Below are 15,932 nucleotides of genomic sequence, written 5' to 3'. Positions count from 1 at the left end.
GGCGCACGCCTTTAATCCCAGCACTTGGGAGGCAGAGCCAGGTGGATCTCTGTGAGTTCGAGGCCAGCCTGGTCTCCAAAGTGAGTTCCAGGAAAGGCACAAAACTACACAGAGAAACCCTGCCTCTAAAAACAAACCAAATAAAATAAAATAAAATAAAAATTTATTATAAAAATGCCCTTGAAAATACAAAAAGAAAAAAGGAAAGAAAATTGCACACCCAAATTAGCCATACCCCAAATCTATACATCTAGGCAAACTTCTTTACAATTAGAATAACCATTTGGAATAGGAGTTGTGGAGCGTCACATGTTACACTTTCATTATTAGTTTCTCTTAGATCTGTGGTTCTCAACTTTGAGTGTAGTTAGATTTTCCTGCCTGGCCCAGTCAGGACAAATCTCTCTTACCCGCCAGTCCCACAGTTGCTCAGACCCAACCAAGAAAGCACACAGAAACTTACATTGTTTACAAACTGTATGGCCGAGGCAGGCTTCTTGTTATCTGCTTCTTCTATCTTAAATTAACCCATTTCTGCTTATCTATACTTTGCTACATGGCTTGTGGCTTACCAGTGTCTTTACATGTTGCTTCTCATGGTGTCTCCCTCCAGCCTTCTACTTCCCAGAATTTTCTTCTCTCTTGTCCCGCCTATACTTCCTGCCTGGCCACTGGCCAATCAGAACTTTATTTACACAGAGCGATATCCACAGCATTTGAGTGATTCTGTCCCCATTAAACATGTCAAAATGTCTGGAGACGTTTTTGGTTGTCATCATCACTATTGAGGGAGGAAAGTGGACTGAGGTCCAGGTTGCTAGGCAGCATACAGGACAAAGGCTACCCCCTGCCTGAGCTGTATGCTGTACCTGTGGGTTTAACTGGGGCTCCACAACAGCAAGGGACAGACTTTGAGCAGGTCAGTGTAACTGTCATTCCATCCCAGCTGTCTCCCATTCCCCAAAACAGCAGTATGTGATGATATCACAATTCAAGCGAAGTTTTCCAGAGGAGAGAGAATTACCAAAATAATAGCGAGTCCTTGTCTTAGGCCCTGCTCTATTGCTGTGAGGAGATACCATGCATGACCAAGGCAGTTTAGAAAAGAAAGCATTTAGATGGGAGCTTGATTACGGTTTCAGAGGGTGAGTCCATTATCGTGGGAAATATGGAAACATTTGCACAGTACTTTACCAATTCCTGAGTCCACATGCTTCTACCTGCCCAGCTTGTGTGTCCCACCTGTTTCCGGAGAGAACCCTGACTGATGCAGTTCTGTGAATGTTTACTGCTCAGCACTGGTTTACTTCAGAGGCCTTCAGCACAACTCTTTGAAATGATGCCATGTAAGGACTCGAGCGTGGTTAGCCTTTTCCTTTCATCAAGGCCATGTTTTCTCCACCCCCTTTATATCCTTGAACTTTAAACCAAACGCTATCAAGGTGCATAGCAGGACGTAGCTCCCATCTCTCATTCTACTAGAACCCATTTGTGCCCTCTGTGTCAGAGCCGCAGAGAATGAGAATCACTCACTCAAGCTTTCCAAATGCCAGGAGGGCGACCAAAGGACACTGTTCATCTTTCAAGAAATGTCTGTTATAAAATGTCAATGGTCCTTTCTTGTGAGACCTTGATGATGATCTTTAGGTTAGAGCTTTTTACTTTTCAAGGATATTAAGTAGGAGGAATGGGGAACGACTTCTCTAGGGACGATGAGGTGTTTTTTCCCTCAGCCCTTCTTTCTTATTTATTCATTTTGACAATTCCCAAGAACAGCAGTATTTGATGAGTCATTATATCACACAATGCATTACAAAAATAACAGTGTATGTTTGTTTTAGTCAGTGTTCTATTGCTGTAAAAAGGGAACTCCTATAACATAAAGCATTTAGTCTGGAACTTGCTTATAGTTAGTTTCAGATGGTTAGTCCATTATCATCACAGTGGGGAGCTTGGTGACAGGCAGGTAGGCATGGTGCTGGAGAAGTAGCTGACAGCTCACATCTGACCCTCAAGTTGCAGGTAGAGAGAGACACTGGGCCTGACTTGGGTTTTTGATACTTTAAAGCCCACATCCAATGACACACTTCCTCCAAACAAGACTACACCTACTCTAATAAGGCCGCATCCCCTAATCCTTTCCAAACAGTTCCACTAACTGGGGACCAAGCATTCAAATATATGAGCCTACAGGAGCCTATCTCACTCAAACCACAGTGTTACTGTAAGAAATCCTAATGTTTTCCTCCCATGACCTGTTGTCCTAATTTCATTTCTGTTGCTGTGAGAAAATACCCTGGAAAAAGGTAACTGGGAGGGTAATGGCATTATTTTAATTTGCAATGCGAGGTTTTAGCCCATTGTTGTAGATCAGTCATGGCAGGAACTTCAGATAGCTAGTCATATCACATCCACAGACAAGAGAAGAGAGACATGAATTCAGACATGCCCACTGGCTTTACTCAGACTGAACTCAGTTTCTCCACTCTTTCACAGTTCAGACCCCCTGCCTTAGAATGGTGCTACCCAGGTGGGCTGGGTCTTCCTACATCAATTAACTTAAGACAATCACCTATAGAGATGTCTACAGGCTGGCCCAATGTAGACAGTCTCTCAATGAGACTCTCTTCCCAAGTGATTTTAGGTTGTGTCTAGTTGGCAATTAAAGATAAACATTGTACCTATCCTCACAGGGTTAAGGTTAGAGTTAGTTGGTTATGAGTGGGCCCTCTGCTGGTCCCTCATTGCCTCTTCTCTGTGGACACACTTAACGTTATGTGCCCTTACAGATTTTATTATTATTATTTTAAATTGTGTGAGTATGTGTGTGTCTGTGCATGGGTAATTGCATGTGTATGCAGTGCCTGGGGATGCCAGAAAAGGGCGTCAGATCCCTTAGGACCGGAGTTTCAGGTAGTTATGAGCTGCCTGTCATGGGTTCTGGGAACTCAATTCCATTCCTTTGCAAGAGTATTATGCACTTTTAACTGCTGGGTCATCTTTCCAGCTCCCGGTTATGTGCTCTTGATCTGATTGAGGTTCAAGAAATTATTCTATTTGCCCAACAACATTTACTGATCACTTATAATAAGCTGTACCCTGGAGAGAGAACAGTGACCATGATACAGGCATAGTCTCTGACAGCCGCTCACAACCTTGGACAGTCTCTCACAGTTCAGAAGAGTTAAGCATCAATAAGTAATTATCCAAAGGGATGAAGAACCCGGCAGGGGGAGCCTGTTCTGCCAGAAGAGCTGGGAGAAGGTTCCCTGAGGAAGTGACAATTAAGGCAAGGTACCTAAGGAGCCACAGGCATTCACTGGGAAGGGGGAGGGGAAAGAAGGGCCAGCACGTGCAAAGTCACACGAAAGCTCACAGAGCAGGAAGGGTTCAAAGAATAACAGCTCTCTGTAGCTTCAGACTAGGGGACTTGAGAAGGAGCAGGGGTGGCATAGGAGAGACACACAAGAGAAGAGCCTGGGAAAACATGCAGCCAGGGCAGGGTGGGGAGGGGAGAATGGGGTGGGGTGGGAGCGCACATCCTGAGTCTATTGTGAACTAAAATTCCCAAAGAGAAGCTGTGTCTGGCTGTGAACACTAAACTCCAGGAAGGAGTCTGTGTCTGGAGAGACTAATGGACCCGTTGGCATTTCAGTATCATGGACAGGCTGGAATTTTGTTGGTTCAGAGGCTAATTACTTTATCTTGGGTGGTTTTGGCCTTCTGGAACAGCTGTACCATGCCCCACTCTTTTATCTGAAGTGATACCTCGTGATAATAAATAAAAACCTCTTAGAAGCCATTAACATAGAGCACAAGCTTCCACCAACACAAGAGCTAAAATTTCATCAGGTAACATCAGGCCTACAAAGAAAGCTCCTTCCAATGTATTTTAAACTTGCCTTGACTTCTGGCTTTCTTTGTTCTGTAAAACTACAAAAACTTCATGAAACTGCTTTCACCTTGGAACATGGGATTGGGGTAACCTAAATCTGTATTCTTGGACCACAATCAGAATAAACTCTTATTCCCTTTAGAGAGCTGTGGTGTTTGTTTCCGGCACTGTGGAATTTGGACTAACACTGCAGAACCAGTTGGTGGTGGTTTTTTAAAGCTAGAGATAACATTGTTGGGACTTCCCTCTTAGCAAGGCTATTCTGGTGACATCACAGAGGGTGTGCTGCAAGGGAATGTGGCTTGGAGGCAATTCGTTGTGAGTTTCACTCCGCTGGGTGGAAGGAGACTGGCTAATAAAGCAGAGGGGAGAGGTTCCCAGGAAGTAGAGGCTGGGGGAAAGGAGGTCTAGGAGAGTGTGGCTTAAGATAAATTGTAGCTGGGGGCTGGAGAGATGGTTCAGTGGTTAAGATCACTGACTGCTCTTCCAGAGGACCCTGATTAGTCTATGGCCATACCACTCTGAACACACTTGGTCTCATCAAGAGGACCCGGGTTCAGTTTTCAGCACACACATGACAGCTTACAACTGTCTGTAACTCCAGTTCCAAGCGATCTGACACACACCCTCAGACAGATGTACAAGCGGCCAAAACACCAATGCACATAAAGAATAAATATTTAAAAAAAGATAAATTGTGGTTCAAGTTTCTGTAGGACAACCTCCTCACCAAAACAGACCCAGATGACTGTGTGTGTGTGTGTGTGTGTGTGTGTGTGTGTGTGTGTGTGTGTGTACCAGACCTGATACTACTCAGGTGACTAAGAATGCAAAATTGAATAGGCCTTGGGCCTGGGGAAAACCAACACTACTGCTCTGCTAAAGGAATGTAGCGATAAACTGACTCCTAAGGACATTCTGCTGTACTCACAGACCATGCTTAGCCATCATCAGAGAAGCTTCCTCTTGTGGTAGATGGGAAATAAGAGACCCACCCTGAACGATGTGTGGACAGTGAGAGATTTTGGAGCACTCAGCCCTAAATAGGATGTCTTCACTAAACCCCTCCTCTCAGGGCTCAGGGTTCAATGAAGAAGAGAGGGGCAGAAAGATTATAAGCTGGAGGGGAGTGTAAGAGGCAGAGAATGATAGCCGCAGGATCTCCATGAGTCCAGAAGGTCCAGTAATGATAATGTGTCAGAGGCTTTGAATCAGACCAATGACTCATTGCAGAGAACATTTTCAGGTGGGGCTGACTTGACAAAAGGGTACACTGTGTGACACATCTCTGCTCCCAATGGCACAGGATGAATGAAGAGGTGCTGGAAAGATGGAGGAGTGAGGTGGGGGTTTTTGTTTTGTTCTTAATTAATTTGGGGGGTGGTTCCTTGGGGGAAGGCTGCAGAGGTGAGGGGTGAATATGGAGGGACTGGGAGGTAAGTGGGATTGGAGTACATGATGTGAAATTCCCAAAGAATCAATAATTGTGTGTGTGTGTGTGTGTGTATATATATATATATGGCAGAGGTGATGGATGACTTCCAGGAAACAGCATCATCCAGACACAACAGGACTGATGCACATATGAACTCACAGAGACCTTGGCAGCACACATGGGGCCTACACAGGTTCAAGGCAGATGGGATCCCAGCACTGAGATGGGGAAATAGACACAGGCTCCTGCCCCCAACCAAGATGCTATCTGCAATTGATATCCAATGGCAAAGGAAGTTTAGTTTTCTCCAGTGGAGTCTCACTGAATATATTAACCATACTTAAGGGCAGGCCCTTGCCCAGCTGTTAGATGGCTAACACAAATCAACCTCACTGGTATTTTTGTAGACATTTTGTCTCACATTGCTTTGTTTAGGCATTTTTGTCTTACTTGTCTTTTGTTTGTTTATTTTGGTCTCTGATTTTGTATTTTTATGGGTTTTGTTTGTGTGTGTGTTTCTCGTGGTTTTTTTTTTTTTCCTTTTTGGTTATTTTCAGGTAGGTTTTCTCTGTAAAGTCCTGGTTGTCCTAGAACTCACTCTGTAGACCAGGTTGGCCTTGAACTCAGAGATCCACCTACCTGTGCCTCCAGAATGCTGAGATTACAGGTGTAGATCACCATACTTGACATTGTGTGTTTTTTAAAAAATTATGGTTTATTTTATTTGTCTGATTGTTTTCTAAAGAGAGAGAGAACAAAAAAAACATGGAGTTGGGTGGATAGGGAAGTGGAAAGGATCTGGGAGAAGTTGAGAGATGGGAAAACATGATCCAAATACATATTAAGAAAAAAATTTTTCATTAAAATATGTGTATGTATTAGATTGATATATAAAAAGCACAAAATAACAAAACTATTCTGTTATACAAATATAAACATTGCTCAGATATAATACAGTACATCCTTCCTTTCATGCCTTTCTCTTTTCCTTCCCTCATTTTGAATATCTACTGTTTTATTATACATATTTAAGTATTTAAATTTAAATTTAAAAATTTACTCAAATATGAGGTCCAGTAAGATGGCTCATTGGGTAAGGGCCTTTGCTACCAAGCATGGGCCCTGCGTTTGATTCCTGGGACCCACATAGTATAAGGAGAGAACCGACTCCTGCAAATTGTCCTCTGACCTCCACATGCTTGCCATTGGCACACATGCTCTCAATAAACAAAAAAACACATACATACATACATATATACATACATACATACATACATACATACATACATACTATAAATTATACAAATGTGCCAGACTTGGGAGGTGGAAGCAGCAGGAACTGTCTGCTCAAGGACTTTCTTGACTACATAGGGATTTGGAAGCCATTTGGGCTAGAATCCTGCCTGAAAAACAAGCAAACAGGGGCAGGACAGATGGCTCAGAGGTTAAGGGCAATTGTTGCTCCTATAGAAGACCTGGGTTCAGTTCCCATCACCTACATGGCAGCTTACAGCTTTAACCCCAGTTCTGGAAGATCTGCTGCCTTCTTCTGGCCTTGGTGAGTACTGCATACAACTTGTGCAACAATAATAGAGGCAGGTGAAATATCTATACACATAAACTAAAAATAAATATAAATATCAAAACCCAAACAAATAAATAAATTACACAAACATGAATGAATTTTCTACTTAAAATTTAGATGAAAAAATTTAGAGTAGTGGTCAGGACATTTTCTTGTAAAGTTTAGGGTAGTCTATAGTCTGGGCTTTGGGGACATACAGCCTCTTTGTCACAACTATGCAACACTACCACTGTGGAGCCTATGTGGTGGGCTCTATGTCAGTAGTTGACATGGCTATGTTCCAAGAAAACTTGATGAGCTCCCACCCAGAAGACTGTAGTCACAGGAATGGGCATTGTTGTTGGCCTTGTCTCTGGCTGGCTGGTCTAGCTTTGGGAAGCATAAACACTAAAACTTCTTAAGTTATCATGGAAGCTGCACTCCAAATTTGATTCCTGATGGTGTGGCTGCCCTGAAGGGACCCATGGCGGTGGATTCTTGATGGTGCTCTGTGTGTGAGACAGTAGCATGTCAAGACAGAAGGGACAAAGGTCTCAAAGAAGTTTATTCAAAAGAGTTTGTGCATACATTGTCTTTATTTTACTCCCCTCCTCATGTAATGTAAGATACCTTGATTTTATATCACAATGAATAAGCACTACTAAGTCAACATCATACTTTCTGGGTTACAGGATCAGAAGAATCACCTAGCAGTTCTTCTGGGCAAAGGACTGGTGAGATTGCAATTGTACATAGGATGGCTGCCAAGAAATCTTCAAATAAACTCTGTATACAAAGACTCATCCTGTGCATTCCATTTCTCTGAAGCACCCTAATTCAGGGTTACAAGTGCATTTCAGTGGTAAGTGTTTGCCTAGTTTGCACGGTGCCCTAGGTTTCATTCTCAGCAACACACACATGCTGTGGGATGTTCTGTATGTTAAATGTGTTGCTCTGATTGGTTAATAAATAAAACACTGATTGGCACTGGTCAGGGAGGAAGTATAGGCGGGACATGGAGAGAGGAGAATTCTGGGAAGTAGAAGGCTGAGTCAGGGAGATGCTGCCAGCCACCGCCATGACAAGCAACATGTAAAGATACCAGTAAGGCACAAGCCATGTGGCAACTTATAGATTAATAGAAATGGGTTAATTTAAGATATAAGAACAGTTAGCAAGCCACGGCCACACAGTTTATAAGTAATTAGTCTCTGTGTGTTTACTTGGTTGGGTTTGAGCAGCTGTAGGACTGGCGGGTGAGATAGTCTTGAATCTGATCCTCCTGCCCCTACTTCCTGAGTGGTGGGACTACAGGTGTGCATCACCTTGCCAAATTTATGTGGTGCTGGGGATTGGCCCCAGGGCTTTGTTTATGTCTGGCAAACACTCTGTCAGCTGAGCTATATTCCAAGCCTCTGAAATTTTCTCTAAGATTTCCACGGTAGTGATGTAGCTCCATGAACAAGTCTTTAATATGCATGAGGCCCTGGGTTCTATTCCTAGAACCTGCCCTCCAATTCTGTTAAAGTGATGACATCTTTGTGGGAGAGATGATTTAAATATAGTGGAGTACATGCAATCTTGAGAATGGAGTTTTAGGGTTTGAGGAGATGGTTCAGTTGATAAGGTGCTTTTTGCACAACCATGAGGAATTTGCATCCCATGTAAAAAGCCAAATGTAGAAGCACGGTCTCGAATGCTTGTGATGGAGAGGAGGAGACAGGAGGATCCCTGGAGCATGATGACCAGCGAGTCTTACTGAATTGATAATCTCCAAGTTCAGTGAGAGACCTTAACTCAGCTAGACGTGGTGGTGTGTACCTTTAATCCCAGCATTTGGGAGGAAGAGGCAGATGGATTTCTGAGTTTGAGGCTAGCCTGGTCTACAGAGTGAGTTCCAGGACAGCCAGAACTGTTACACAGAGAAATCCTGCCTGAAAAAAACATGAGTATTTTTTGAGGCCAGCTTCGTCTATATACCAAGTTCCAGGCCAGTTAGGACTACATAGCATGAACTTATCTAAAAAAAAAATGAATGAAAGAAGAGAGGGAGAGAGAGAGAGAGAAAGAGAGAGAGAGAGAGAGAAAGAGAGAGAGAGAGAGGGAAAGAGAGAGAAAGAGAGGGAGAAAGAGACTTTATCTAAAAAAATAAATGGAGAGCAAGCAAGGAAGGATACCTGATGACATGATATCACATGGACCTCTGACTTTAGTATACACACATGAGTGTGCCAAGCTTGACTACACATAATATGAACATGTACATACACACACACACACACACACACACACACTCACACTCGTGTACACAGAGTGTAGTTTAAGAGTCTATCTCATGCCGGGCGGTGGTGGCGCACGCCTTTAATCCCAGCACTTGGGAGGCAGAGGCAGGCGGATCTCTGTGAGTTTGAGGCCAGCCTGGTCTCCAAAGTGAGTGCCAGGAAAGGCGCAAAGCTACACAGAGAAACCGTCTCGAAAAACAAACAAACAAACAAAGAGTCTATCTCATGCTAGTCAGAATGGCTATCATTAAGAAGATAGGAACAAATGCTGGCGAGGATATAGGAAAATATTTCTACACTGCTGGTCAGACTCTCAAACTATGGCATTTCCTTATAAATAAAAAAAGTTTACCATATAACACAGCCATACTACTTCTAGGTATATTCTCAAAGGACTTAGTGACAACATACACAAGGAAATGCACATATATATATTGATTGCACTGCTCTTCACAATAGGCAAGTTTTAGCATGAGTCCAGGTGTCTATCAACAGAAAGGAAACATGGTATTCTATATGCAATGAAGTTTTATTCAGCTATAAAAAATAAAATTATGTTTTTTGAAAACATATAATTGAAGATTATCATTCTAAATGAAATGTCTAATGAGGAAGACAAATATTGCATGTTTTCTCTCATTTGAAGATCTGAAAATTCTTTGTAGATATACTGGACCATTTGTGTGTGTGTGTGTGTGTGTGTGTGTGTGTGTGTGTGTGTGTGTGTGTGTGTATTGTTGTATTGTGATGGTTTGAAAGAAAATAGCCCTCAAAGGGGGAGGGCACTATTAGGAGGTGTGGCTTTGTTGGAGGGAGTGTGTCACTGTGGAGGTTGGCTTTGAGGTCTCATATATGCTCAAGCCAGGCCCAGTGAGACAGTTCACTTCCTGTCACTTCCATATCAAGATGTAAACTCTCAGCTCCTTCTCCAGCACCATGTCCACCTGCATGCTTCTTTGCTTCCTGCCATGATGATAGTGGGTTAAACGTTGGAACTGTAAGAGAGCCACCCCAGTGAAATGTTTTCCTTTATAAGAGTTGCCATGGTTGTGGTGTCTCTTCACAGCAATAGAAACCCTAACAAAGACATATGTAATAGTCAAGATCTCAAAAATATAAATCTAAGAAAAAATACTAAAAGTTGTAAATAGAAAAATGTTGAATCACATGCAGAGACAGAAACATCAGAATAATAGCAAATCTGTCATCAGCAACCCTAAAAGTTAAGAAAGCATGGAATGATATACTCCAAACCTTGAGAGTACATAATTGTCAACCAAAAATTGTTATACACAACAAAAATGTTAGAATAGATGGATAACTATAAAATTTTCAAGACAAAAAAATGCTAAGGTAATTCATGATAACTATGCCAGTACTACAGAAAATTCTTAAAAGCATCCTACACATGGAAGAATAAGAAAGACAGTTTCTCACATGAGAATGCAGGGCATAATACAGTCTGTGAGGGCAATGGATGAAGAGGAGAATGAGAAGGAATCAATCATGCTCAACACGGCAAACAAGCAAAAATCCAGCACTATTAGGTAAGGAGGAAAAGAAATAACAATTAACCAATTGAAATATAGTGCACAATAGCAAACACTTCTCAACTATAACCTTGAAGGCAAACAGCCTTAATTTATGAGTTAAAAGACACGGACTGGATTTTTACAAAATGACCTGCATCTCTTCTGTCTCTAAGAAACACACATAGCTAGGAAGACATCTAAAACCAAGACTTAAATGTTGGAAATCAAACTACCAAGCAGGGGTTGGGGATTTAGCTCAGTGGTAGAGCACTTGCCTAGCAAGCACAAGGCCCTGGGTTTGGTCCTCAGCTCTGAGAAACAACAGCAACAACAACAACAACAACAACAACAACAACAACAACAAAACAAAAAACTACCAAGCAAATGGAGGCTGCAAGCAAGCTGGCATAGCACTTCTCATAGCTGATAAAGTAGATTTCAGACTAAAGCTAATCAGATGAGATAAAGAGGGCTACTGCATATTGATAGAGGAAGTTATCAAGAAGACCTATTGCAAAATATCATGCAATAAATTTTGCAACACCCCGACTTAATAAAATCAACACTAAAAGGTATAAAAGGCCACATAGGTTCAGACACAATAATAATGGAGACTTTAATACAATGTCCTACATGTGACCATATATGTGTGGGGGTACAAGAGCTACAGCACACTTGTGGAATCCAGAGGACATCTCTACAGAGTTGGTTCTCTTCTTCCACATTTCTGCAGGTTCTGGGGAATCAAACTTAGGACATAAGGCTCACATAGCAAGTGCATCCATCTGCTGAGACATGTTGCCAGCAAAGAAATGCAATCAGTCTAGATGTCCATCAATGGACAAATGAATGATGAAAACGTGATACATACATACAAGAGAATTTTATTTAGCCAGGAAGAATAATGAAACCATGAAATTTATGGGAAAAGGAATAGAAATGGAAAACATTGTGTTAAGAGAGGTAACCCAGGCTCCAAAACCCAAATACTGTATATTTGCTTTCATATGTGGATCCTAGACTCTGTCAAGTAGGAAGTCCAGGGAGGAGTAAATATGGATAAAGACCAAGAAACTAGAAAGGAGGCCATATGACTGGAAAAAGGAGGTTTTAAGGGAGGGGCAGGGAAGACAATAGAACAAAGGGGGAAATAATGGAAATGAAAGGATACAACTGGCAAAGAGGGGCAGGGAGATGAGGGAGAGGAAGAATTGCTTATAATGAAGCATGGATAAAAACTTCATATAGAATCCTGTTACTTTGTAAGCAATTTTTCTAAAAACAATCAGTGAGATTCAGTAAAAGAGAGCAGTCATATTATACTGCAATAGCAGTTATGTGAATGTGTTCTCCATTTCATCATATATCTTCCCATGCTTTTACACTCGAAGAAACACTTTGCAACTTGTTTGCATATTTGGATTGTCAGCATCACTATTTTTGCACTTGGGTCTGTTATGTTAGAAAAGGTTATTAAAACACAAGCCCAGAGATGCTGACTGAAAAAGTTGGTCTGACAACAGAGATGGTACCAAGTGACTAGTGGGTGGGTAATATATACACTGTGGATACATTGTGCAGAGAGATGGTTCACATTTTGGGCAGCATGGAGCAAACAATGAGAAATTTCACCCTGGTACTTGGAATGGTGTATAATTTAAATTGTATGAATTATTTTTTAAAGATGATGATTTAGGTGAATATTGACTTGGTTGAAAAGGAAATATCAGATAGTTCCTTCTTAAAGCCAGAGGAAAAGTCCAAACCAAAGGTAGCTATATTCATATTAATTTTGGGATTTGATAACAATAGTAAATATAGTTGGAAACAGTACAGTATCAGAACCAAAGTCTATGATACTTGTCTGGACACAGATGAAATGCTATTTAGATATATTAGTTACTTATTGCTGCAACAAAATACTTGACAAGAGCCAACTTAAGAGGAAGGGGTTTTGGTTTACAGTTGGGGGGAATACAGTTCCTCACGGTAGGGAAGTCATGGCAGAATGAGCATAAAGCAGCTGATCATATCAAGTCCATAGAGAGAAAGCAGAGAGAGATGAACACTGGTGATCAGTCTGCATTCCCTTTATTTAGTCCAAGGCCCCACTCCATGGAATGATGCCACTCATATTTATTATGAGTCTTAACACCTCAATTAACCTAATCTAGAAACCCCACCACAGACATGCCCAAAGGCTTGTCTTCTGTTCTTTTGTTGACTATATTGCTCCCTTTTCTAAGAGAAAAGGATTCTTACATCTTTTTCCCACTCCAGGTACCACTGAGCCAAATGGAGACTATTGCTAACATTTGGCCAGCTCATGAGGAAGACATTACTTCCCTTAGATTTCTGTGATCTGTGTGGTTTGGATCTGCTGAAAGGGTACGTGCTCCCCAAAGCCCCATTCATGCATGTGAGCCTGCCCTACCATGCCTTGGGAAAGCCAAGCTGGATCAGAATGATGCCCTTGGTTTCTGACATCTGGACCTCCTCTCTAGCCCCTCACTGCCAAAGAGAGCTACATGCTAGCCACATCTCTGAAACATCAAGGAGCTTAAGCAGCTCCAGGAGGAATCTGTAACTAATTATGCCTCACAGACTGCTGTTAATGCAGGACCAGCTCTTTTCAGGCGCTGGATATGGAACAGTGTTTGTATTTGGCAGACTAACCTGACTCAGTTATGCATCCATGGGGGGAATGGAGAATACCAGTCGTTTGGAAGGACCTCACTCTTTGCAGGAGATGAGCCCACCACCAGCCAGGACATTTGGCAGAAGAGTCACTCCCTCCTGGGCACAATCAGCTCATCTTTTAGTCATCTGAACTATGGAAAGTCTGGCTGCTGATTGAAAGGGATGGAAGGAGTGATTTTCTTGGGCTCTGCTGAACTTGGATAGGCTCTTTCCATTGCTATTATGCTACAGGGTAGCAGCTTTAACAGACCCATCTTCTACAGACTGGAAGCTAGAGGTAAGAATTCCCATGGGAGAAATGGCCCTGAAGTGAAGTGGGTATCTATAGATGAACAGTCTTATTAAATAAGAAACACAGAGCCAAATGCAGAGTTAAAAGCCCAAGAAGTCAGAGCAATAGCTAAGAGCTAAAAACCCTTACCTTTCACTGCCACTGCTGTCCTTCTCCTCAGCAAGAGACCTACTTCCTGTGTGTCTGTCCTTTTTATTGACTTTCTGTTCTGACTTCTCATTGGTTTTAAACCCAACCACATGACCTCCTTGTCAGTGCCTGTCTGTACAGACCTCCAGGTCTTTTATGGTTGGTATTGAGATTAAAGGCGTGTGTCTCCATGCTGGATGTATCCTTGAACACACAGAGATCTACCTGGCTCTGCCTTTTATGTGCTGGGATTAAAGGCGTGTACCACCACCACCACCACCACCACCACCACCACCACCACCACTTCTGCTATGGCTTGCTATTAGCTCTGACCCCCAGGCAACTTTATTTATTAACATACAAATAAAATACCACCATAGGTATCCACCCACAAACATGGCAGATGGGCTAGTAGTTTTGATCCTGTAGCCATGTTGCTTGGTTCAGATGCTGGCTCCACCAGTGACTTACATTGTGACGTCACATAGGTAGTTATGAGGCCCTTTAATGGTGTGGGGATTGTTATTGCTACGCCATGGGGTATTGTGAGTACAAGATGAGATAATCAACAGCAGGTACTTAGCATGTATTTCAATGTGTGTTGCTTTGTGTGATAGGAATGATCCAATCCAAACATTCAAACAAGTTTTATTTACTTTAGCTTAAATTCCATGTGGGATACCAATGTTGATACGGTGGGGGAAGTCTTCTCCATCCTAGAGCTGTTTAATGGCTATTGACCTTGTTTCCACACTGGATAGGATAGGGTCCTACCTTCCTCTCAAGGTCAGCAGTTCTATTGCTTTCAAGACCTATTTGGATCATGGAGTTCTGGTAAAGATGGAGCCCTTGTCTCTGGGATCCAAGGTTCCTTGTGCACCATGTGGCTAAGTCCTCCAAGGTCTTGCCACCTTCCTAGGACATTGGTAAAGCATCAGGGATCACACTGGTATTTGAAAATAATGAAAACTCCAACTGGCCCCGGAAGAGCAAGGCTTCCTATTAAATTCACTAGACCTTGCTAACTGAAAAATATAAGAGATATTTTGTCAGTATTTTGATGAAATGAGACGACTAATAAATCTGCTAGGAATTAGAATTCTGTCATTTCTTACACACTGCCTGAGATAATTATGGTTTTGAGCCCAACATAAGCACAGCATAATTTTGTCTGAAAAGTCGTGTTTTCATTAGTTTTAAAACTTCTTATTTAGAAAAATGTAATGCTTATGTTGCTAAGGAGGAAAGGCCAATGAGGTTCTACTCCTCTCTGGGGATCTCCAGGCAGTTAATGGTTGCTGGGGGATGGAGAGACATTTTCTTCAGCCGTGTGGCCACTGGTAACTGCATATGCTACTGTAAATAACCCCTGACCCTGTATAAATGTTCCTGTAAGAAACCTTCATTAAATTCAAAGTGTCACCAAAAATAAAGACATGAAAACGGAGGAGAACTCTTTGGGAAGAGGAAAGAAACCAGTAAGAGTGGACTAGAAAGGTGACAAGAGAGGATAATGGGGGTAATATGATCAAAATACATTGTATATGCTATGCAGATCTCATAACGAAACCAGTTATTGTGTATAATATATGTGCTAGTAAAACACTTCAAAACCTGTTTTGTTTTAATTGTATGTATATTTGAGTGACTGTGTGGTTTGTTCATGTGAGTGCAGTGCCCACAGAGGCCAGAAGATGGCATCAGATCCCCTGGAGCTGGAGTTACAGGCAGTTGTGAGCTGCCTGATCAAACTCCAGTGCTCTGCAAAATCAATATGTGCTTTTAGCTGGCAAGCCATTTCTCTAGCCCTCTCCCCAATATTTTCTTAAAAGAAAAAAATATTTATGGGGAAAGTTACAGGACCAATCCAACAACTATTTGTGCACCATTAACCTTGAATTCACATTTTGTTAACATTTGCACATTTGCTTTCTTCCTCTCTATCTGTATACATAAAGTTTTCAATGAGCTACTCTAGGCTAGCTTGTAGACACAATGACCTTACATTGAATACTTCAGTACTTGCTATAAAAAAAGGACACTCTCTTGTGCAACAGCAATATAATTATCAAGGTCAAGAATGAATAGTTGTTGGGCTGGGAC

Source organism: Onychomys torridus, chromosome X (genome assembly GCF_903995425.1).
Source record: "Onychomys torridus chromosome X, mOncTor1.1, whole genome shotgun sequence".
In the NCBI taxonomy this organism is placed as follows: domain Eukaryota; kingdom Metazoa; phylum Chordata; class Mammalia; order Rodentia; family Cricetidae; genus Onychomys; species Onychomys torridus.
This window is presented reverse-complemented; position numbering follows the sequence as displayed.